General features: G+C 38.1%; 1 protein-coding gene across 5 annotated transcripts in view; it reads right to left on the bottom strand.

Moving 5' to 3' along the window:
* LOC145961290 (irregular chiasm C-roughest protein) overlaps window positions 1-25,600 on the bottom strand; it is a 152,502-nt gene that overhangs the window by 66,638 nt on the left and 60,264 nt on the right. The window lies entirely within an intron of this gene.

Below are 25,600 nucleotides of genomic sequence, written 5' to 3'. Positions count from 1 at the left end.
ACACAAATTTTTTTATAAGAAAAAAAAACAAAATGGCGGCGCTACAGCTGCTCAAACTTGACTCCTTCAATTTGCGCTGTGGAATGCCCAGCCCCTTGTAGTCAACTGAAATCAACCAATCAAAAGTTTTTCATTAAAATAAGTTATTTCAATTTGTATGTACCTATTTTTAACGAAAAAAGAAAAAAAATGAAAATTTGAACACAAAAAGAAAAAAATTAAATTGTTAAAAACAATATTTTTAGTAATAATTATTACTAAAAATATTGTTTTTAACAATTTGTTTATAAAAAAAAAGTGTAATTTTTTTCTTTTTGTGTTCAAATTTTCATTTTTTTTTTTTCGTTAAAAATAGGTACATACAAAGCGAAATAACTTATTTTAATGAAAAACTTTTGATTGGTTGATTTCAGTTGACTACAAGGGGCTGGGCATTCCACAGCGCAAATTGAAGGAGCCAAGTTTGAGCAGCTGTAGCGCCGCCATTTTGTTTTTTTTTCTTATAAAAAAATTTGTGTGTATACATTTGAACATCAATGTCAATATGTAATTTCATTCAATGTAATAAATACTCTCAGTTTTTTGTAAAAAATTATTGAAAAACCTGTTGTCTGGAGGGTCTTCCCCCCTTAATCGCTTAACATTTTCTTAAAATAATATAAAAATTCGATTAATATTCGCTAGATGTAAAAAACGAAAGGAAATAAAAATGCTTGAGATTCGATATCGCTAATTTATCGGATTTGCCTCTCGACAAACAATACGAAATGTGTAATTCCAATAAATTCCCAAATGGATATCAGAGTACTTGAATCGAATACCTTATTCTCGTCATCGAGCGTTCCTAATCTCGACATTTTTCCGAATAATGAAGGAATTACGAGTAAGACGAAGGCAAGTGGAAAGACGCGAGAGACACGAATCGCGGGGATATTTACCTATTTGCATCCGTGATCGCTCGCTTATTGGAGCGTCGGAGATGGCTTGAAAAGTTTTAGCTGGCAGACGAAGGCGCAGAGGGAGAAAGATATATAATTGATAGAAAGAAGGGGAGAGAGAGAGAGAGAGAGATCTGCTGCGCGAGCTTCCGCCAAGCCGCCATACGTTTCCCTTTTCAGGCTCGATGACTTCGTGGAGTGCGGAGAGCTTGCAAACTTTGTCTTCATGCTCCCATTAGACGACGCGAAGGGGGAGGGAAGACCGGGATAAATCACCTCCCTATTTCTATTGTACCCAGTTGCGGGGATATATCTCGTCTATCGCGACCAGTATACGTGAGCGGGGTTACAATCACGCCGGGCGATAACCGGTCGTTATTCGGAGTAATTTATGACCGTGGTTTTGTAAAAATCCGTAATGCACGAAATTATGATAAAGGCAATCCGCGCCCTCGCGCGAGAGCGCGTTCTTCCTTCCCGTCCTCTTATTTTCTCGCGGTTGGAATAGAAAAAAGGAAGCGCGAGGGGTTAGAGGAAGATCGTATAATAAATTTCCGGAAATTCCAACGCGACCCGCTGAAATTCAATTTCGAGATAATTAACTGAGATAACTTACGGTCTCTATATACGGAGGGACATTGGCGAAGTACATTGATATATACGTTACGCGCTTTTATCGGCTGCTCCCCGGTTACATAAGGGCAAAAAAAGAGCTCGTCGCGTCCGCAAGGCGAGATTAATTAAAAGCGCTCGCTTTTTCACCTCGCGTCGCCGGACAGCCGCGAACAATTAGCATAAACATTTGAAATTTATCACGGAAGAGAGAGAGAGAGAAAGAGGCTCGCGCGATTTTATCCATTCGCAACGTTATCTCGGTGACGAATTAGTCAATATCAATTATATAGCGTAGTGATATATGCATCTGAATATACGTTTTACGCATCCGGAATGATTTAAACGATAAAATCGCCTCGCGAAATTCATCGCTTCCATTGTTATTTGTATTTGACAATAAACCAGTCCTTTGACCCAAATTTCAATGCAACGAACATTTTCGACACGTTGCAAGAGTTTAATATTCCACAAGATCAACCCGTATCCAATTCATAATTTACATGCAACACACTCATGTACAGCATACATAGTTGTGTAATTGAAAAAAATATAATCTCTATAATTACTATAAATTTCCATTCCAATTAATGCGTTTGATTATCATTGCATATTTTATTGCATAATGTATTTCACTATAGGATTAAAACTCTAATTTTTTCGAGATATCGACACATGCACTTTTAGTTTTAGCGTATGAAATCCTTTCACGAATCTTAACAGACACTCTTAACCATATATTATTTTTCTCAATAATTTCAAAATATTTTTCAATTTGTTCCATCTTCTTTAATAATTATATAAATACATTTTGAATAAAAATAAAATTGAAAAAAAGATGAAACAATCTATTTCCATAAATTTCAATAAATCCGTCCTTCAAGGGGTTAAATACATCGTAACGATATCGTATCGGCGATCATAGCGGTGCAGACGGGCCATTTGCGATTCGTGTAGACGATAATGTCAATATAACCGTGCTTGGCGAGCACGCAAACTCCCGAATTAATCACGTGGCTCCGTAAATTCGTCGGCACTATCTCCGCCTTCTTTCTTCGACCCCGTCGACGCGAATTAATGCGGCGGAATAAAATCAGCTGACGCGAAACGCGCGGCGATTTCGCATGACAATCCGAATCCACGTGCATCCGGGCCATGTCCAAACTACCTCTGCGTTCCCGAGATGAACGCGGGTCAGTTTACATCGGTGAATTTACGCTCGCGTATATAATCGCATATATCACTGCTCCGGTCATCGTTAATTATACGAACGATCGATCGATCGATCGATCGATCGGGAACACACGCGGCGATTTCATCCAAGGAAGGGAATAACCGCGGGTTCCGCGAGCAAACGTGTACACGACGCTACTGCGTAAGGCAGGCAATCAATCTGGTTGGAAAATCAGGTATTACGGATTGCGACTGCGAGTGAGGGGTAAACTCATTGCAAAACGACTAGCCGCGGACCGTTGCATTGACATGTAGCGGTAAAAAGGATTATGGGCTGATACATAAATGCATATGTGCATATGGACGTAAATAACGTTCATGAATACAAAATCCTTGTTTCCTGTCAAATTCAACATTGCGATTCTGAGCGACTGAGAACATTGCTCTCAAAAGATATTGTATTACAATAACATCGTGAAAAAAACAGAGAGTGTTGTTCGTTTCCATTATACGATAAAAAAGCCTTGTTTTATGCATTCTAGCTCGCGAGAGCTTTCTTCAGCTCAAATCCCACGTGAAATCCATAATTTAATGTCTTGATATTGCACCTTCCACTAATGACATTAGTATATGTGTAAATAAAAATCATATTTTGCGAACAATAATAAAATTATTTACGAAATAAATTCACGCATTTATCAAAACTGTCTAGAGAAATGTCTTGAATAATACAAGAATTTGCAAGTAAAAAGCATAAATGCGCTAAATAAAAATCAAATTTTGCGAATAATAATAAAATTATTTACGAAATAAATTCAAGCATTTATAAAAACTGCCTAGACAAATGTCTTGAATAATACAAGGATTTGCGAGGAAAAAGCATGAATGCGCTATGTACACTATTGTCAATCGTAAAAGCACGATATTTCGCCGCTCCATTAAAGTTCTTGATTAGGGGAAGCTGCGCTGTTTCTTTTACAAGGGAAAAAAAGAAAAGCTGAAAGCAGGAATTCTGCTCGCTTCCGCGTTACTTCTCGTTTCACCCTTTTCGAAGCCGTCTACCCGTAGTTTCGTTAAACGATGAAGCCTCGCCGGGCTTACTTCGTCTTCTCGACCTCGTCCAACTTTTTACTACGCCGCCGTATCCTCCCGCTCGTCCAAAGAGAAACTCCGGTTCATCCGTCCTCTCGACCTCCGTCGGTCGGATATTCTCCGAACGATATTGCAAGAATCGAAGGAGCCTTTCTCGTTTTACTCCAAGTCAAGCCGCCACTTTACGACATCCCGATCGACTGCCCTTTTTCGCGCGGCATGCTCATCGCTTCCAACTTCTCCCTCGGAAGCGAAAACATTTAACAAATCTACGAAATAAATTTTGCGAGACGTTTCTCAGCGTTTAAATGTGGAAACAATTATCCAATGTTTGATTTAATCGAAGAATCATTTCAGCTTTCGATGTGTAAATCGGTTGTAAATCAGTTTTGATCTTTATTTCTTATTTTTTTTCATGTATAACACATTACACATGTATATTAAATTATTTCTCTCTTAAAAAATTTTTGAATAATTTTTATGTCCAAATAGGACATAAAAGCTGAAAAAGTAAATAAAAATCAAGTTTCTGCTAAACTTTCAGCTTTTTTTATTAAATTTCTTGTTTAATTGTCAAAATCATATCGCCAGTCTATTATTCTTTCTTTCTCTCTCCATTTTTCTCTTTTAAAGTTTTATATTTCGACCACAAAAATTTAAAAGATAGCGATTTTTCCGAGTCATGAGAATGAAAAAGCTGAGAAAAGCTTTCGCAATCTCGAAAATAAATAAAGCTCGTGCCCTTTGGCATGAGTTGGTGGTGGAAGATTGATTTTGTCCATTAAGATAACGACTATTGTAAGGTAAACCTCGAAGCGGCTCTTCCATAAAAAATGCATTAATCTATGGGGATGCCTTTTTACGTGGACCACCCAGTCTGCTCTTTGCTCTTGTAATAACCCTCTCATGGCCCATAACGGATTGTTTTTCTGACCAAAGTGACAGGCCAACGTAGACGAACCTTGTTCGACGTCGCAACATCAAAGGTCGCGCGTCTGCGAGCGAATTTCTCGCAATACTAAAAGCACAAAGCTGCAGAGCGTAGCCTTTGTGTCTGCTGACGCAGCTTTGATCGATGTGAGCGTGCATCTAAATTAAAATAATCATAGCTTAACAATCGAGCAACCACAAATTATTTCAGTTAATATACAGTATAAAAGTAAATTATGGAAAACTGTCTAATTGTCGTTTTTTTTTCTTTTTTTATTTAGTTAATATATGATTTAGTGATATGAAGTATATTTTTTGGTAAAAAATTAATAAAAAATTTTATAAAGATTTATTACGTATTATTATATTATTATTACATAAAATTATAAATACACAAATATTACTTTTCTTGCTCTCATCTTCTGCCTTTTCCCCTTTCTTTCTCGAGATGTATCTAGATCTAATGTGCATTATAATGTAAGCAATATATTTAAATTTCACTCATTATTATTTTCATTATTATTTTTTTCTTATTTAATAATTTAAAAAAATTATATTAAAATAAAGCAAATGTTTGAAAATGATGCAATACAATATCTCATGTATCGCGTTTTCTCTTTTCTTAAAAATTAAACTCGAGGAAATTGTGCGCATGATCGACAAATTATTCAGCAAATTATCTTTCTGAAGGTCCTTCTTGCTGGCAGGAAATCAAAGATTGCTCTTTCGGGTCCATCCGATAAACGCAAATACTACCTATTTTGCGGCACTCGAATCGTCGCGTCGTAAGCTACCGATTGTCATATCCCTGAGAATCGAATCGAATTATAAGGTCGCGAGACAAGAGGATGGCGCAATATTCTTCTTCCTATCCTCTTTTCTCTTGTTCGATACGCGTCCCTTCACTCTACGTTGTTTCTACTACGAATTATCTAGCGCACGTCGGATGCCGGAAATAGTGGAAGTCGAGAGGTGAGAACGGTTCAGTGGATGCTGGGAACGGACTGTGGAAGAACAGGAGGAGAGGTTGAAATCGGAACAGAATGGTGGGAAGGAGGGTCCGGGAGATGGAGAGGTGGCTTAATTGGCCGGTAATTGCCACTGTCTGCGCGAACGGCGACAATAGGACGTGAAGATTGGAACTTTACCAAATGACGTGGACGCGTCCGGAATACGTTAACAATAATTTCGTAATAAAGCGAACTCGTGCGAGGGAGAATCGCCATGAAATGGAGATATCGGTCGGTGACGCCTTGTCGGAAACACGATCTCGGTCGTATCGAGCAACAAATAGCACTTTGCTAAAGACTCTCTATAAAACTGTCGTTTAAATACTACTTTTTTCGCCATTGACCTTTTCTGCTCGATTCTTTCACAGTTGCACTAAACTTTGTACGCAAATTAACTGCTCGCAAATTATGTGCTCATCGGTTGACGAGAAAATAAAATATTCGATTATTTGTAACTTCATCTTATTTAGAAATTTAAATAAAAATCCCCGTTCAATATTATATCATACAGAAGAGAGATGGATGCAAAGTAAATTTAATATATCAAAAATAATATTGTATATCCACGTAAAAAAAAAAAAAAATTAATACATATGTCGAGAAACGAAGTGTGTAAAATATTTATGCCATCGAAAATAGTCTTTCACTTTATCAGAAAATTCATCATGCGTATCGCCTTAGCAAAATTTTCAATTTTCAGTTCACTTTTATTCCTTGCAGGATCAGCAAAGAAGGATTGTGTCGCGTATTTCGTATTCGTTGCGAAAACGCGAGGGTGAATTTTCGACCTCTCGCGGAGGGGATGGATGGATTTTCATTTCCCTTATTGAGAGACACGTAATATCTCTTTTTTCGCTTCATTGATGAATTCGTTTACCGAAAGCAGCAGACAGAGCGAATCACGAATTCCCTTTCAGCGCATATCGAATTACAGACGGTGGTTCCATGCGTTCGCTGTTAAACCCGTTTTACGCCGCGAACTTTTGATAAGGTTTTCACAGCGCAATTTCGTCCGACCGTATAAATTTCACGATCCTTCGAAACACCATATGCGCCACCCTAATACCCGTTATACTTCACCGTATCCCCTCGCTACCAATTACCAATCTACTTAACGTCTTAAGCTACCGCTGTCGCTCATATTTGTAATTCTTCTTCAATTTTGTCGTAAAATTGCATCTTTTCTTTTATTAAACAATTTACATTACTGCGAACTTTGAATGTAAGCCGAGTTTAACAAGATGTAAATACGAAGGTCTCGTAAATACATTCTTTTTGCATGCACTTTCCTTTTTTGCTTCTTACATTTTTATTTATTTAATTTATCTGAAAGTTAATAAAAATCAACCACACTTTTTTTATGAATTCTCCCTGTTATATAATCACGATTAATTATTATCTAAAAATTCTACTCAAGTAATACAAGTCCCGGATTAACTTTAACCGTATAATTAAATCCCATTTTATACTGTACGAGCAATTTATGAAAATGTAATTGCATTTTGTTTTGCTGATTCTGAGGCAAGAGATAAAAAAAAGTTAAACTAATAATATTATTGATCTTTACACGTTAAAAAAAAAGATATTAAATTTATATTCATTCTCGTTTGAAGTCGCTTCATGGATGAATGCAGGTCAAAAAAGCTCCGTACAAATATGAGCGATTTTTGCGAGCTGCATGTCAACAGTTGCGCAATAGTGCCACAATGAAACATATATCTGCGTCAAACACTTCACAGCGACATTCATCCCAATACAAGAGCCATCATAACGCATTCCCCTTGTACATCAATATGCTCTTTTAATCGACGATGCCATTCGCAATCTCATCACGTTATCGCGCGACGTTATCTCGCGTAACCAGCATCATATACAATAGCTTTGAACGCGTTATTCCGGCGCATTAAGCTAAGCAACGCGATCGTGGTCGCCAGCGCAAAATAGGCGTTTTCACGAGCATGTCAAATTGACGACGTAAAAAGAAGGCCGAAAGATGGGGCGGAAAAAATCTGCAACAACTATGCAGAAAGGGAGGTGAGGCGCTTTTCGCACAAAAGGACGATCCGAAAGGGGTGAGTGGGTGGCGCGCGAGGGAAAAAAAGGTGCATACAACGATGCACCAGCGGCATTCAGATGGTAACGAGCGCACGTCCGACGTCGACAGTTTTGGAGAATTTAACGATCCCGAAGCGTTCATGAAGCGATTTACGAGGTTTTTGGCGTGAAACGGAGGCGCGCGTCCGTAGTTACGCTATCCCCGAGAATTAATCGCTGATAAAACCGAATGAATAAACTTGCCAGTATGAATTACAAGCCGTCCGTTCGTTGAACTAGCAACAACACCCTCCCACCTCCGTATTACAGCAGACGACAAGGCCGATATATTTGCGTTTCGCACAAAAATCGCTTGTTTGTCGCGTGCGCAAAGTGTCAGCTCCGATTGCGCGTCAATTCGCTCGCATCGGAGAGATACAGTTGGCGCCAAGCCAAGCGCTTCGTATCCGAAGCTCCGAGCTAAACAAAACGAGAAGCGCAAACGGGTCGCCAAACGAAGGAGGAATAGAAGAGAGCCCAATACAGGAGGGCTTCGCCGCTTTTGCAAGTGACTGACGATAAATCAGAGGTGGATACGCCGACAATAAGCAACGAGTAATAGGGCATTCGATTTGCACGCGGACGATACTGCGCGACCGGATGACGGGAGAAAATAATCGATGCGCGCAACGGTTGCGCGATTCTCAGTCAGCAACAATGCGCTTTAATGTCGCGTGAAACGCGCGCGGTCCGTTCCTCTCGCGCTCCGGTGGAACCATAGAAAAATTTTGCATGCGGCGCGGCGACCGTGGAAAATGTCGCGGTGACAGTTTGTCGATATTCCGTTGGGGCCGGCGAATAATGCGGTCGGGGGTGAAAACATCACGAGGGACGACGAGCAGAGAGCTTTAGGCGCTGCCACAGACGTTTCTCGCGGTAATTCGAGGAGGAGGCTCGTCTCCTCTTTTCATGGGGCTTGCGAGGGATTGCGAAACCCATACGTGAAAAGTTAGCCGATACGTCGTTTGTCAACTCTTTGAGTAGTTTTAAAGAGCAATTTTTTTTCGCTTATTTTTAGGAGGAGGGTTCTCGAATAGATGTGTAATTATTGTTTTTGGAATTATTATAAATAGAACAATTAAAATAAATTTGTACTTTCTATTTTTCTTTGTACCGCAATACTATATAAATCGATATTAATATAATTCAAAGATCAATAAAAATCTAGAGAAAGAGAGTGGGAAGCTTTTGCGAATTAAAAGAAAGTTTCTTACTTTATATCTTTTCTTCGGATATTCTTAAGGAAATATTAAGAAAATATACTCTAGCAACTATTTAATTTTCTACAATTATATTCAATGTTTCGTACACTTATTTGATTTAATATGACGTGTATACCATCAGTATTTCTCATTTGATTCTGAAAAGATCACGATTCCAGACCGCCAAATAAATGATACTTTTGCTTCTTCCATTTTTCCTTCTCATCCGCCATGATCACGAATGGCGCACTCGATTGATTTCAGCATGTAGGTTGCACGTGATCTCGACTCACTCCTATTTGCCGCTATTGTAGCACCGAGTTTCCTCGTTCGCGAAATTGCTCGATGCCAAAAGCAGGTAGAATTAAAGAATTAAGGTTCGGCTGGCGCGGATAGATAGTGGAGGAGACGAAGGGTCGTTAATGAAATAAGCCGCACCCAATCGAGCCGTACCTTAAAGCAATTAATTGTTGTCGCGACGAAATCGTAGCGCAGATGGTCCGCGACGCAGAAGAGAGTTTTTGTCGATAGGGAGTTGCCAATATACCCTATAATTCTCTCTTTCGTTTCAAGAAATTCTCTCGACATCTTTCGCACTTGGTACATTTTAATTTCTATCATCACTGTCAGTGTCTCGTGTATTATTTCGCTTTATTATATAGTCATGCTATTTCTCTCGTTATCTTTTCTTTCATAATTATGTTTCATATATTTCAAGAATATTACGTTACACTATCCTAATGACATTACACAGATTCTAACAAACCTCTTGGAAACATGGCCATTATTTTATAGGTAAGAGTTCTAACTATCCGTCATAAAGCTTTGTATGGGAATTACGATATTCTCTAATAAATTAATAAACAAATAGATAGTTGTACATTGTTTATAATCTATGGACCTTTAAAAATTCGCAGATGTTATCAACGTGGTGAAAAATAATTGGTACACAATTAAAGCGAGTAATAAAGTGGTACTTGATCATCATATTAATCGCAACCTGATATCGTGCAGAATAAAGAGAAATTAGTAGTAAGAAATTCGAGGGAAAATCTCGTATCTCGAACCAGCGGCAATTAATTATTGTCGTCCAGCAAAGCGTGTAGAAATACGAGACGAAACAGGAGATTAATAAGCGACAAGACTCGGAGAATTTATTATCATCGTTAATCAGTAGCTTCTACCGCACACCACTAACTTCTCTCGTTCTCGCCCCTCGGAAACTTCGCGACACTTTCTTATTTCTCTTGTTCGCGTTGTCCGCGCGCCGTTACTCGATGTTGAAAATCAAGTAGAATTAACGAAAGAAACGAACGGGAAGAAAAACGGGACGAGACGGGCAACCGGCGGCCGAGGATGGCGAAAAACGCAAAGAGTAAGAGAATAATCTATGTTTCGCATCATTAAAGTTGCATCATATTCAAAAAGTCTGTGTTGCATAGCTTTTTAATGAAGAGACCGAAAATACTAAATAATTCGAATTATAATTGCTCTCAAAATTTAATTATTAAAATAATCCATTTTGTAAAAATATAGAAATAATATTTTCAGTATCATTAAAAAAGAAGACTGAACATTAAATAATGAGTAAGAAATTTAGTAATCAGGTCAAATCGCGATTTTGTATTAACAAGTTAATAAGATTCTCGAATATAAATAGAAATTAAATGCAAAAGAAAATAATACATATAATATAAAGAAAAATCAAAGATGAAAAAATAACTGACTTTCTTGGCGATTTTCCGTTTCTTAAAATGCAATCCTTTCTTTTAAACGCATTTGGCATAATCGAGAGTTCAGAAAGCAATTGATATTAAACAATCAAAGAAATACGATATAATATTTTTGCAGCGATAAAGTCTTCATTATGCGTCAAAGCAATTAGTTCCGGCCACGAAGAGCGCACAGAAAAAGACAAAAGTGCCTTTGAAGTAAAAATTACAGGTAAAATTTAAAGCTCTATTATTAAAATCTGTTATATACACGACCCATGTTTCCGACTGTTCATTTCTTTTTTTCTTGATTGACTTTTTCTGCATCGATATTCATAGACAAATTAACTATCACTTGAAGAAACTAAAAACAAAGAAAATAATAAGTAAACGATAATATTTATTGCAATCAATGGTATCGCATTCTGTATCGATTCCTACTTCGCATAATAATAATACCATTATTATTTCTCTTATTACGACTCTATTATTACTGCATTATTATTATTATTATTATTATCATTGATACTAATATTGCTGTTATTGATACGTAATACTTCTATTAATAATATCCTGTCAATACTTGGATGAATCATAATTTGTTGAATAAATCTGGTAAAATGTATTGACAAATGATATTATTTTAAAACGAGAACATGTTATTGTTGTAAGACATATTTCTATTCGTCGAGAACACGGCAGATTTACAAAAGAATGAAAGCGAGAGATGAAACGCAACAGCGATGCTCTCACGAAATTTATTGTCGTCGTTAGATATTTCCTCCGTCCGATTTTCATCCGACCTGTTATTCAGCCCCAACGCTCTTTTGAATGCGGAGAATAATTGAAATTAGACAGCGACAATATGAAGACGCGGACGAACGATGCGTCTTAATGAAATAAGGCTCTACTAATCATGTTATATCGCGCTCTAACCCAATTAGCGACACTCGCGACAAAACGCTCGCGAGAAAATACTACGCAAAGCGAAAATTATGACGCTAGATATACGTGTCATACTGATTCGTCTATTCAAACACGCACAATTATGGCAAAAATTGATTAATCCATTTTGATATAAAATTTATTATATCATAATTTCAATTATTACTCGCTTCTCTTTTATTCTTTGATTAATTTTGTTTTCAATTATTTTAATCATTGCTCGATATCTGTGCACTGAGGAGCATGCGAGCCTTCTTAATCGTTTTATCGCGCGTGCTTTATAACAAAGATAGATTAGACTCGCGCACGAAATTACATTTTTTCAGATTGCACGCAAACTACAAATTGGTAAAAATAATTAGATCAAGCATCAAGGTTTTAAATTTATTTCATCGTTTTAATGAGCACACACTTATGCGGTTAGCTTTTCATCACTCGTAACTACCTCTATAACAGCGATGGCAAGAGCCGACTCGACTTTTTTCCAATTAATAACGGTAAAAAAACCTTGATATAGACAGCAAGAATTCGATTGCTATAATAAAGTGATTTGCTGATTGAACTTTCCGATCTTTTTTCGAAAAGAAAGAAATACTATTCATATTAATAATAAAAATAATTTTCCTCAAAAATGTACACTTAATAGATGCCTTTTTTACAAATATCTTTCTCTAACATAAATTATTCAGAAACAACAAGATTGCAGGATGAAAATCCGATTTCAAAATAAAAAGTTGTTCTACTTCAAATTCCAGATACTTTACTAACTCTCCTGTAGTTTTCAGGAAACAGTCACTCTCATACTCGATCACGATGCTCTCTGGACGCGAGTTTCTAACTGTAATCCGATTCACCTTTCAATCCCAACAGTAATGTCCTCACTGTGAAGCTTTCAGGAAATATAAAGTTTAAACAAATTCATCATATATACCGACTTTATTTCCTATAATTTCTATTAATAATAAGTTTGTACTGTTTGTTATATAGAACAGAAAAAAATATTTGAGATATTTAATTTATAAATGTACACTAATATAATCGCTACAATAGTGATAATTAGTAATGATATATAAATCGTTCTAATAAAACTTAGTAAATCAAAATGCCTGGCTTGCGTGAGTGCACCAAATAAACCGCATTTTACATCAATGATATCTTCTTTAGCTAATTGTAAATAGGAAATCAAATAATAAGGGGATGTATGAGGCACGATTTTCGAACTGGAAAATTGGTTTTCGATAAAATATAAACAGTACCGATCGATCGCATGACCTGATATAGCGTTATATTCGCGGGAGAATCTTCTGTTTGTGGCATCGCCGCCCGAGACGAGATGCACGGCCGCGAGGCTGGTTAAAGACCGGTAGAAAGAGAGAAAAAGAGAAAAGGGCTGCACAGCACAGACAAGTGCAGAAACTCCCGACACTTTTCTCCCAACATCGATATTAAGCTCTCACGGCGCCACAAGGCCGTCGACCTGAACCGCCGGAAAATTTATGGGCTCGAACCTCGCGTGTTGCAAAAATTCCGAGGGTGTGCATCTCGCCGTTCGATAAGGGAAAACGCGCCCCTCGAAGTTATTATTTTAACTTCGATGCATTTCTAACAGTTCGAAGTCGAAAGTTGACACAGCGAGAATGTAAAAAAGTTGAAACTATTACATTGTTGCGAAAATTATCGCTTATAATTTTCCTATAAAAGATTAATTTTCAAATGATAAAATATGTTTATGATTCATTGCCAGATTTTCATAATTTCTTTTTTACAATTAAAATATATTTTTTAATGCTCAAAATATATAGACTTATATACAATCAAAGTGTCAAAAAATGGAGAAAATATGCATTTTTTAACTTTATCATACTTATATATTTTTCATAAATTTTTCTAAATTTAATTATTTAATTTTTGTCACTAAATTTAAAATTAAATCGCGTTACATTATCACGTTGTGGAAACTTAACGAAACATTCAGTCACATATTTCTGTCTCTGTAGTTACTTTTAGAAGACGTGCTTTTTGCTGCTGTTTTTAAACTGACGAAATTTACTGTCATGGAAAAATAATGTAGCGTAATTGTTTGAGAGAAAAAGACTGGTTCTATTGGCATTTTAATGGGTTGTCTCGTTATGCACGGTGTCGTAAGTGTGTTACAAGCTTTCCCAGTAATTAAGTTAGTCCGCCTTATCGGAAAGAGAGCCCAGACATTAATCTCCGTGTAAGTTAATACTGCGATGCTTACTGCGTGGCGTACACTCAAGAGAATTGTTCCTAAATCGGAAACAAATTGTTGGCGTACAAAAACTCTAATAATGTCGGCTGTTACAAACGGTTACAGCGGAACCGCCGCGCATTGCGGATGAAATTACTACTTACACGGTCGTATACCGGTTATAGCGTCCGTTTTAAGCAATTATCGTTATAGAGCGTTTAGTGCCGATTCAACGTCGCTTATATCGCGAACAATTTCTTTATTGTCCATAAAATGGAAATATCACGATGATAATGGTTAAAAGTTGTCAAAGAGATTATGCGAAATCAAGATCTACTCTGAAAGAAATGTACAAAATTGAAGAAATCTAAGGAATTTTTTTTCAAAGGCATGTATTGTAGCATTTGAGATGCATTGTACGTTAATTAATTAGTTAAATATATACTCTTTTGCCACGCAATAATTAAATAAAAATCAAATTCGCATTTTTAAAATTTCAAATATAAAAGTAGATGTTCAAAATATGTAATACATATATTTTCCCCCTAAAAATGTTTTGGCTGGTAAATCGAGCGATTATAACAGTGTCATTCGGGATAATCAGAGAACACAGAAACATCAATATGACGACTAAATCAAAATGTCAGTCTAAACTTGTCAGTCGTTATCTTGAAAAATGTTCAACTCTATATCATTCCGTTTGATCCGCTTCTACAGTTCAATTAGTCGGAGATATGAAAATTCCCGGCAGGATTAAAAATGAAAAATTTCCGGGCGATAAAAATGGTACGACCGCGGAAAAAGACCGTTTCCGCATCGCGAAGCTCTCTGCCGCGATCGAGCGTTTCTCTTTTCCCGACCCGATTTCCCTCCTTCTCTCTCTTTTTCTCTATATATATATCAGCGATAAATAAAAACCGTCCCCGTCAGATTTCGCCGCGATGCACTTACGATCGCCGGAACGACTGCACACGACGAGCGTCGATTTAATGGACGCTGCCGATAACTGAAAGCCTCCCTATCTTTGCATTTTGCGCGCCACTCGAATGGACAAACGGTGACGCGATAAAAATATGCGCCGAAAAGGCTCCGTGTGTGTTTTACGCGAGTGATCTATATGGGAAGGGGATCGCGGGTGCACCGATCCGAGATTTATACCGCGAGGAAAATTAAAGCGGCACAATTTCCGCGGCCACGCGCACACTCTTTTCCGCATGCGAAAAAACAAATCTCGTCGATATTTATATCCCTCGAAATATGATACATTGAAAAAAATATTCGATACATGTTTGGAAAAATCATTGCGGTAATAAGAATATATTTTTTATACGATCGCGTGGATTCTTTTCACATTACGCGCGTTCATATGGATACTAGTACCCTTATACATCGCGATGTCCGATACAGTCTCATTTCACTGTTAATCTCTCGTTGAGTTTCGATACCTGCCCATTGTGTTCATCGAGTTTCAGTTGAAAAAATCACGCGATCGTCGTTCAATTTCTATGAGGAGACATAAAAGGAGAAAGAGAAAGAGAGACGGAGAAGGATAAGTGCACACCTTTTCAGATGCACTTGAATCTCTAGCTGTTAAGCAGCAGCCTCAATTATTTCCTCGTTCTTTATTTCCGCCTTTTCTATTCTTATTTTACTTCCCGATCCCATTTCAACGCCGTCTCTCTTTTTCGTCTCATTCACAACGCGAATGAAACTTATGTAACTCCGTAACTAATCGTTTTGTAATATTATACATTATCCTCGGAATAATTTAAGTGATTAATTTTATTGCAATATTATATCCATAAACTTTTTTCCTCAAAAGACGAAAGAGAGATAATAATCTAAAAATTTTATATAAACTATATAAAGTTCATACAAAAAGAGCAAAAAACATTCACATATGTTATTTAAATGAATAGCACGACTTTATACTAATTTTTGAATTTAAACGTATAAATCTCCTTTAAATAGGGACATTATTATGCGCGATAAAAAGTCTATATTTGCAGAGAATCTGCAAAATTGTCGCATATGAAAAAGAGGTATCTCCTTAATATGTAGAAAAATCAAGATTAGATAAAAACTTTTAATGAGGAAATGAAATATATATTCCTTTTTTCATATCTTTCATTTCTTTCATTTAAATATCATAGCTAATTTTTTATTTCTATGAATGTTTATTGCTTAAATAAAAGTATTTGGAAATCATTTGTGGTGTCTTTATCCGTTATTTATTTTGGTTAAATCTTCCGTGAATAAGTGCATTTGAAAAAGCTCATGAATACGAAAAATGATACTAAATCGCGAATATCTACGAAAAACGAATGAAGAATTCGCGAATATATATGGAGCTTCTACTCTGTACTTTCCATTATTTCACCCCATTTCATCTCTTACATCTATTCTCCTTATTCATATAAAGTTGCCCTACCGAGCATTTTCTCTCAATATGCCATACTTCTGTGTAAGACTAAACCTGCTCGCTTCCCTAATTTCTTATAAATGGTTTTCGCTCGAATGATTCCAGCGCCAATTAAGACATCTTTTGTCTTAAGAGGAGCAACTCTCGAAGTCGAATAAAGACGGTTTCGTAGAGGCTGTGGGGAAAATACATGTATATACTGTCTGTAATATCTCCTCATGTATATCCGGTTGAGAAACTAATGTAATGAATCGCAAGAAATCGCAAGAAATATTGACGCATTAATTAAATGATCTTCCATGAATACAATTACATACATTAAATCTTAATGAATTACTTAGTGAAACCAGCTGCTATCAAATTCTACAAGAACTGCAGTAAACTTGGATCGAAAATTTGAGAATTATAGATATTACAGATTTATAAAATCTTGTAATTAAATATCGATGAGAATAAAATAGATTGCCAAATAATTGATTGTTGCTATTATAAATATACTTTACTCGCTGTTTAAATACTTTACTTGTTTCTTCCTCTAACGATATGAATATTTCAAACTTTTCTTAAGTTTCTACGTGCATTGGATGTTCGCCAAATCCTTCTTTTTTGTAGTGGTCCAAAGTTACCAAAGTTACCAAGATGTAATCTCACCGCATCTTACATATATCTACGTATTGCTATCGCTGAGATAAAATCGCTTGCAAAGGTTTGCCTAGAAAAACTGCTATACAGGCATTTAACGAGTGTACGTCAAATTTACGTACATTCTGGACGTCGGTCGAAAATTACCCGACCGTAGGTTCGTTCTTTCGAGAGAGACGAGCCGAGGGACGCTACTCTCTCATTTCTATGACGACGAGAAGCCGTCACCAGCGTAGAGCTTTAATTCCGTGGAATAATACTCGAGGGGACAAATTGGATTTTTCCTCTCTTCGCTCTTTTTAATAAGCGTTATTTCGCCTCCGGCGCGTGCAAGGAATGCCCTCTGAGTGTTCGAGATTTTACGAGGAGAGGCCTCCCGTCGTCTCCCTTTGGATTTTCGTGCGATCTCCCCGTAAAGATTCGGGGAAATGAATTGTTTTTCATTCTCACCGACATTTAATTTTCTCTCGCTTCCAGTTCGCGTTTGATATTTTCACCTACAATCGCGAACACTCGGCCATTATGCGGTTCGCCGTTTCATTTTACACGGTTGATTTTTTTCACGAACATACACCATCATTCAGAATGTCCTCGGTGGCACGAAAGAGAACGAAAATATTTCATATTCTCCATAGTAATAATGTTAAAAAAATTCGTTATAAAACATTAATAAAAGTAATACGTTAATTAAAAAAATATGGATTTATATAAATATATATTTTTTTCTACATAAAAAGTACAAATGTTGTATGAAATACTCTCGTTGGCTTATACGAAATATTCATTATTTTAAATAATTCAAGGCATGAGAAAATTGCCGAGTCTTTTTCATCTTTAAACAATTGAGGATTGACATTTATATAAATTTCTCTTACGCAAAACCTCCGATCCCAATCAACATCACTCGGAAAACGTATGAATAACAAAGCGCTTGTTGTTGCAGAGGCGAATTAAAGGAAATCCCGAAGCGCAATTATTCTGCCGACGTGTTGTCTCATAACACTCGTGCTCCATGCAGCATCCCTGAAAGCGTCCCTAGGCTCGACGGCAGAGCCACGTCGACGAGCAAGCCGACGTAAAGTATGAATCCGGGGTACGCGCGGCGGAAAGGGTATCCCTTGAATTTTAATGGCCGTCGGTCCGCGACGTCGGTTCCTCTCGCAACTCGCTCGTTCCGCGGCAAACAAGGCGCCCGATGTATTCATGAGGAATAAAGTTTTCGTCGTAGTCCGCGAGAAAAGAACTTTCCGAATCGTCTCACCGAGGAACGACTTTCCCCCGCCCTCCTACCCCTCGTCGAATCCGCTTTCAACCCCACTCGACCTTCCTTCTCCTCTCTTCCTTCCTCCGCCTCTTATGTATGCATATGATTCTGCGAATACGTCACTGTATATACGAGCTGCACAGCTATTCGGCTAAGACGGCTGCAGGAAGCCGACTGGCGACATTCTACCTCGTCCCTTCCGTCCTGTCTCCCCTTCCCCGGATCCCTTCTCTCCCCGGGCCTTATATTCCTGTTTCCTCTCGCTAACTCTTACCAATTTTTCGTACGTTTACGACTAGCGCGGCACATCGAGCGGACAAGGGAGGAAGCCGAGTCGGTTGAAAGTTTGTAGGTATTTCCTGGAATAGCCGGGGTTGTAAAGATCGCGCGTACTGCGAGTACGAGCACGCAGTGTGGGTGTGCTACAATCTGAAAGTTCAAAAGAACTCGGAATGCGCGACTGCATGTCGCGCCGGCTGAAAGTATCTCTCGTTCCTCCATTTTTACCGCCGCTTCGCTCTTAGATCCTATTTACTTGAGTTCGTTAGCGCGTTCTTCTCTATTCTCGTTACATCGATTTCTGCGTAACTTTCTCCAAGTATTCTCGCTTGCTATTTAAAGAAATTTTTTTCGCCTTGTTTTTTATAGCAATATAAATTAAGCATTTACTTTTATCCTTTCATTCCAAATCTAATATCTAACGATGAAATTCAGGCATCATTGATATGTAACAATAGAATAATAAAAAAAATATTGTTGCGAAATGTAATATATTTGATCTCCGAGCTAAAAATGTGGAGAGAGTCACATGGATTTTTTAAATTCCCTTTTAACAATAATATCCACACTAAAATATATATTACATACAATGTAATATTATAAATGTTTTTTTAACAAATGAATAATGTATCTGTAATTAATCTACAATTTAATATAATTTAACCTATAATTAATCTCCAATTAATTAGAGCAGTTTTTGCGAAAGATGAATAGCTCAAGCCTTTCGATATATCGATCGAGAATTAATGTGTAATCGAGAACGCGGGTGCTATTCAAGGAACCAAGTTACAACTTGCAACGAGGGACCGCGTCTCTAATATCGGAGAAGTTGGAGTCGATGGCGATCACCCGTGGGACCTCGACTCCAACTGCACGACGATAGCTGAGACTTGACCGGAGAAGGGGGTCTGTGTTTTGTTAACCTGATAAACAGCCACAGCGCCAATCGGCGAACGGTTCGCCGTAGAATACATAAGTAGAGTACGTACGGAGGAGGGGAAAAGTCCGCGCTGGTGAATTCCGTTTGTAATCTAGAGGGCTTGTCGATTGAAAGAGCGCGCGAGAGCCACCGAGACCGGAGGCGTATCGGTTCGTTGAAACGAACCCAGAAATTACGACCAGGTTCCCGACTCACATCGTCGGAAGAGAAATTTATAAAGCCCAATCGCGCGGTATTCCGCTGATTTTTCTTCGCCGAAATAAATTCTTCGCAGAGCTCGCGAGTTGCGCCAAATTGCGTTGGGATTCCATACGCGACCTGTAGGTATATCAACCTTCTACGACATTCCGTTTGTACAAGCGCGATAGCGACAGCAGCGAGCAAATTCGATCGCCACAATGCGTAGGCGGCCTGCACGCCTTCATACCACGTCGAGCTCTCTTCACATATCGATAATATTCAATAATATTCCTGGACATTTTCCAAACTTCCCGTAGAAGCCCGAGCAACTGCTTACATTTTTGTATGTTAAGCGTATTCTGTTATCGTAATTTTCTTTGTATTTCCAAGAAAAAGAAAGCAATCGTTGAAGAAACTGTTACATGTTCTTGAAATTGATACAACTGATTGAACTTACAAGAGGAACCGATATATTTTTCATGTATTTTTAGCGGACACATAATGATTGGTGCAGAGCAAAACTCTGAATATATATGAAAAAACGATTATTACTTGAAACAATTATCAAACCCAAGTTTAAACACAACATTTTTCGCATTCGCCCAATATTAATATTACAGATCGCGCGCAGGAAAATACAATGGCCGTTATATCTTTCAGGATTCTCTAACGAAATACATTAGTCGCATTGTTAATCCTCACAATGGTCCGTTAGCCGACGCACGCTATGCAGTTTTCCAAGTAAGCGACATCCGATTAATCAGCGAGGCGGGGCGATCAATCAACGCGCGCGACGCGCACAATAAGGGGGAGAAGGGACCCGGTCAAAAGTGAGACCCCGTAATAATCGCGCGGTGAAATAACCGAGTTTGCAATGCCCGTCCATAGCTAATAACGACGCAGAGAATCGGGGTAGGAAACGCAACGAGAAACAATGACGGACGGGCCTCGGGTCGCGAGGACGAATTTCACAATGGCTCGCATTGCCACGCGCCCGCCAAGAATATGACCGAGATGCGAGGGTGTGTATGTACGCGTGTGGCAGGAGGCATCGGAGCAATATTCGCGATGTCAATAATGCAACTGCGCGCGCGCGCGCGCCGTCATTACGAGGCCACAGCGAGAGGCATCGAAAATTGTACGTCGCTGCGAGATGGAAACGCGATGCCGTTGTGGTAACACAACGGCGATTATTAGCTAAGCGGAGCGTAATTTCGACGATCGAAGCTCATCGATCAAACAACAGGACACACACGGGGCGCGCGCGCATCGCCCATGGCTATCGTCTGACCCGATTGAGTCCGCTACTACTGAAACCTACGGTCGCAGATGTTCTACCTTCATTGGAAGGATATCTTGTTTCGCGAGAAATGGGATTGATGCTGCCATAATCCGCGAGCTCGGATTTATAACGTAAACTCGGAAAGGATCCCTGTGACTATTGAATCGTGACAATAGAAATATGTGTTACTCGAGCATTCTTTCTTTAGAATATTTAAATAAAAGTGTGAAATATATATTTCTATGAAATTAAAGATGTAAATCTTATGTAAGTTGCTTTTTTATACTTTTACATAAGAATTATTATTCGCAATTTTTAAGGAAAGAAAAAAAAATAATTTAAAACAATTAGAGAGATTTTTATTAAATATCAAATTAATCATTTTCATTGACTTAAAGCGCTTTTCGATCATTCATATCTCTCCAACAAGTTGCTATTGTCGCAAATTCGAGATCGACGCCTACGATTTTTTAATAGGGAGTAATACTCGCAGATAGATAAGCGGTATCTAAGATTATTTCCTGAATAGACGATCGTAACCGCGATTGTTACGGATTTAAGAAAAGAAGTGCACGCGAGCAAGGAATTAGATTATAAATTTAACCCCGGCTGGTACCGGGCGGTCTGGAAAATATCTCGGCCACACCTGAGACCTCATGCATACATTCCACGGGACGAAGACGTGGCGCGACTCCGATCTTATATCGTAAGGAACAGCGTGCCACATTCTTGTATTCTTTACGAGGATGAGAGGGTTGCGCCCTTTAAAATGCTGTTGCGCGATTTAAAGTGACGACTGAAATCCGTGCACGGGGTGAATATGCGAATATACGGCCCGAAACTTTTATTAGCATAAATCTGCGGATACATTCACCTCGACTACGACCTCGGCTACGGCTCTGTAACACTATCCCCGTCGAGCGTAACATCCATTACGCCACACATATGCCATGTATGCGAAAATTTCTCTACTTGAAATACGCAGACATGTAAGTCCAATAAAATATTTTTGTTTCGAAAACAGATCTCTCTACGAAAATTTAGAATTTACGGCTGCTTTCAAGATACAAATCAAATAAATAAATATAGATGTATATTCCGCTGGATAGAAATTTGCATATAAAATAACAAAGAGAAATCTTCGCTAAAAGAATATTTGTTTTAAAAGGATACATATTGGTTTTCCGGCAAAAAAAATTGCAGTGGCGTTTTTTTGTCATGGAAAAACTAGTTTTTTTTCTACGTTGCATTATATTCGATTTGGAAAATAATATCCGCGTATCTTCGCGATATTTTTTTCCGTTAACAGAATGTCCGTACGTATAACCGAACATCGCGTAGCTAACATTTATTTCGCAGCCGCGCGGGAGAGAACGGGAGATGGAATCATACACACCGTATGAGTATATATAGAGCTTCGAAATTAAATGGCGGCGCGTATTAGCCCGCAACCGTAAACGTCAACGCGATTTAATAGAGCTCACGTGCGATCCACGGAAATGCGATTATTTTGTTTGCACGGCCAGTACAATTTTGCGGACGCCGTCGGGCAAGAAATCGTCGGGTTCCCGATATAATTCCGCGCGTGAAACAAGGGATACAACCATTTCCCACAGCTGTAATCTTCCTCCTCCCGACACTTGCTTCGAGCGAACGTTCACCCCGGTGGTAGCAGGGTGCTCCGTTATGGCCCGGTTAACGGGAATAAGAAACGAAAAAGTAGCAAAAGCGAGTGTGTACCTTCTTGTTCCGATGCTCCCGGCAAACATGTTATTTCATCGGAAAAATGCTCCGACCGATATCCGCGGCTTTTTACGATCGCAATCTTATACTTGTGCTCAAATTTAATACCTCCAAATTCGCTCGCGGAATTAAAATCGCAATATGCCGGTACATTTTTTTCTCGATTCATTGACAATCATACAGTTAATATTCTCGTTATCATTGCTTGACATGTAATATTAATAAGATAAATATTAATAAGATAATTAATTTCTCTCTTTCTTTCCTATTTTCCAAAATATGTACAATTGAAAAAATCTCTGCTGAACAGATAACTATAGAGAAATTATTTTCCTTATCCATTTTAATAAGAGTGCATTCTTCCCTCTAATTCAATAAAGAAAAATCGAGAAATGAATTTTACTCCTACATCTATTGTCCTTTGTACCTTTGTATCTGTCATAGATTTCCTCACTTCTCGCTATATAAAGTTCGTCGATTGACTTTTTCTCTGTGTATGATAAAAAATTCTATTCTCTACTTGGAAGTAAAATTGCATTAGCGCAATCGACGTGCACATACGTCGCCGATGGCGCTTTGAACTCTCGCAATTTCACTAGAGACAGAGAGAAAGTCGCGTTTAAACGTCTGGGCAAGAATGTCCAGAGCAGGTACTTGTTAAATATTTGTCCGTCATTACGAGTAAAGCAGCACACTGATCGTTGCTATCGGTGAATCGCGGTTACTGTACGCTTGTGGTCACCTATTTTGGGATAACGTTGCGGTCACGTTGGGGAAATAAATTCTCCATTTTTGCGGACCCCGCTCTCCCCCGTGTGTGAATCCCACGTGCGATTCGCGCGTTGCGCCCGATAATGGTTGGAAATTATAAAGCGCGTTTCCCTCTGTGTGCAACCGTGCATATAGTATGCAATTTGACTCAAAAGCGAAATAAATGAAATCATTAATATCGCGTCCGGTTTATCACATGTATTTAATGCCGATATTAAAGAGTTGCGGCTAATGAATTATTTATACAAGCAACATAGTAATATAGACGAAAATCAAATTTTGTAGGAAATTAAACCTCATAATATACTTTTTATTTTAATTCGATCATGTCTTAAATCGCCTAATATAGTTTTTAATTTTTGGGTTACTCAAAATACTTTTGTCCTAGCAATATTGATTACCATATTGTTCATATAAATAATTTATATAACGTTTTTTACGAAAAAAAAAGAAATTTCTACACAAAATTTTGTATTTGATGAAATAATGGGTTCTGCATAAATAAACATCATCAAACTATAGTTTACGGGCTCTCATTTATTAACTCCATTGCAGCGTATGCAGCTTCCCGGCAGAATTATTCGACAGATTTCCAGGGTTATTATTTCAGCTAACACCGACAATATTTGCTCGCAATTAGGAGCGAGTCGCAGAACGCCGATTTGTGTCTCGTGACCGACGGTATCAGTTAATCGAGTTCATCATTAATGCACACGCGCTTGGTGTCCCATTAATACACGCGGGTGATACATTATTCTGTTATTATTTCCTCTCGGATGTCCGGAAGCGCGGTTAACAATCGAGCGTAAAAAAATAATAGTCGATGAATGTATCCGTCAACTCACGATTGAGATTATTCGCTAATAAACAGCGTATAATAATAAATTTTGTACGAAATATTTATTTTAGCGACACAACACAAACAACATTTATAAAAAATGAAATGAAACAAAAGAATCTATTATTTGCGATATCACTTTTACATCATCATAACAACATCAAATATTGAGTTGTATTTAATTTACTGCATGTAATTAATAACGAACGTGATATCGTTCGATTTATAATGTAAAGTTTTACAAATGCTGCCATATGCGCGGATCTCGTTAATTATTACTTTATTATATTGTTACATCATTATTATAATGAAATAATTAATTTGTGCCACGCGATATCCTATGATATGTTGTCGTTCAAAATTCTATATCTTTTCGATATTGAAGATGCAGCTTTTATTTAACATTTACGAAGGTATTTGTGATTGTGAGATATTTTTATTTGTCAAGAGAGTTAAATTTTACTCAATGTTACGACGTTAATCTTAAGCGGCGTTTATCGAACAATAGTTGGTCGAACAATATTTGTCGCATCAAGGCATGATATCTACAATAATTTGGACAGTATTGAGCTGTAGCGAGCATTGCAGGCGCTTCGTTACTGCGAATTGACGCTAACCGATGACGTACACTAGATGCGCAGACTGAGTTAAACTCAATCCCGGGGTGTTTACACGCTCGGCGCTTACTATCGTGCGCGTCGAATTATCTTACGATTAGTTTCCCATTAGGAATGAAAATTTCAAACCTGGAAATCAATCTGAATATATTCAACGAAGGGAAACGACACGAACCACGATAATGAGATCGGCAACCTGATCTCCAAATCGCCGTTATTATAATTGTCGAAATCGCTAAAGGCCAATCATAAATCATCAACACGAGTCACATTCGTTCGAGCGAGCGTGCAAAATATTATATTGTGCAGGTTCAAATTTAATCCGTGAAATGGAACAACTGACGATGAAATAATTCGCCGCATTCTCTCCCCCTCGCTTGCAGATCGTATAAAGCGCAACGCGGCCGTAAAGCTGTTTTCGATAGCAGTTTCGATATTTCGATGCTTTACAAATGACTCGCGCGCTCCAGGCGGACCGATTCTACAAGTGCGTAAATCAAGTTTATGTTCCCTAAAGCAACGACCGTGTCGTAATCTCCGCATCGATTCTATCGAGACTCATCGGTTGCTCCAACTCGATGTTTGCCTCGTTGCTATCGTTGCAACTCGACGGAACATCGCGACAGGCAAACTTCTCGTCGATTGAGTTTCGTGAGCTTTCACGGCAAACGAAGAAAGCAGGTTCGAATCGGTGCATCGAAG

This window comes from Camponotus vicinus, unplaced genomic scaffold (assembly GCF_025532165.1).
Source record: "Camponotus vicinus isolate PSW18456_S1 unplaced genomic scaffold, iyCamVici1.0 SCAF_11, whole genome shotgun sequence".
NCBI classification, from domain to species: Eukaryota; Metazoa; Arthropoda; class Insecta; order Hymenoptera; family Formicidae; genus Camponotus; species Camponotus vicinus.
Note: the sequence above shows the minus strand (reverse complement) of the source record. Positions and strands in the feature narration are given on the sequence as shown.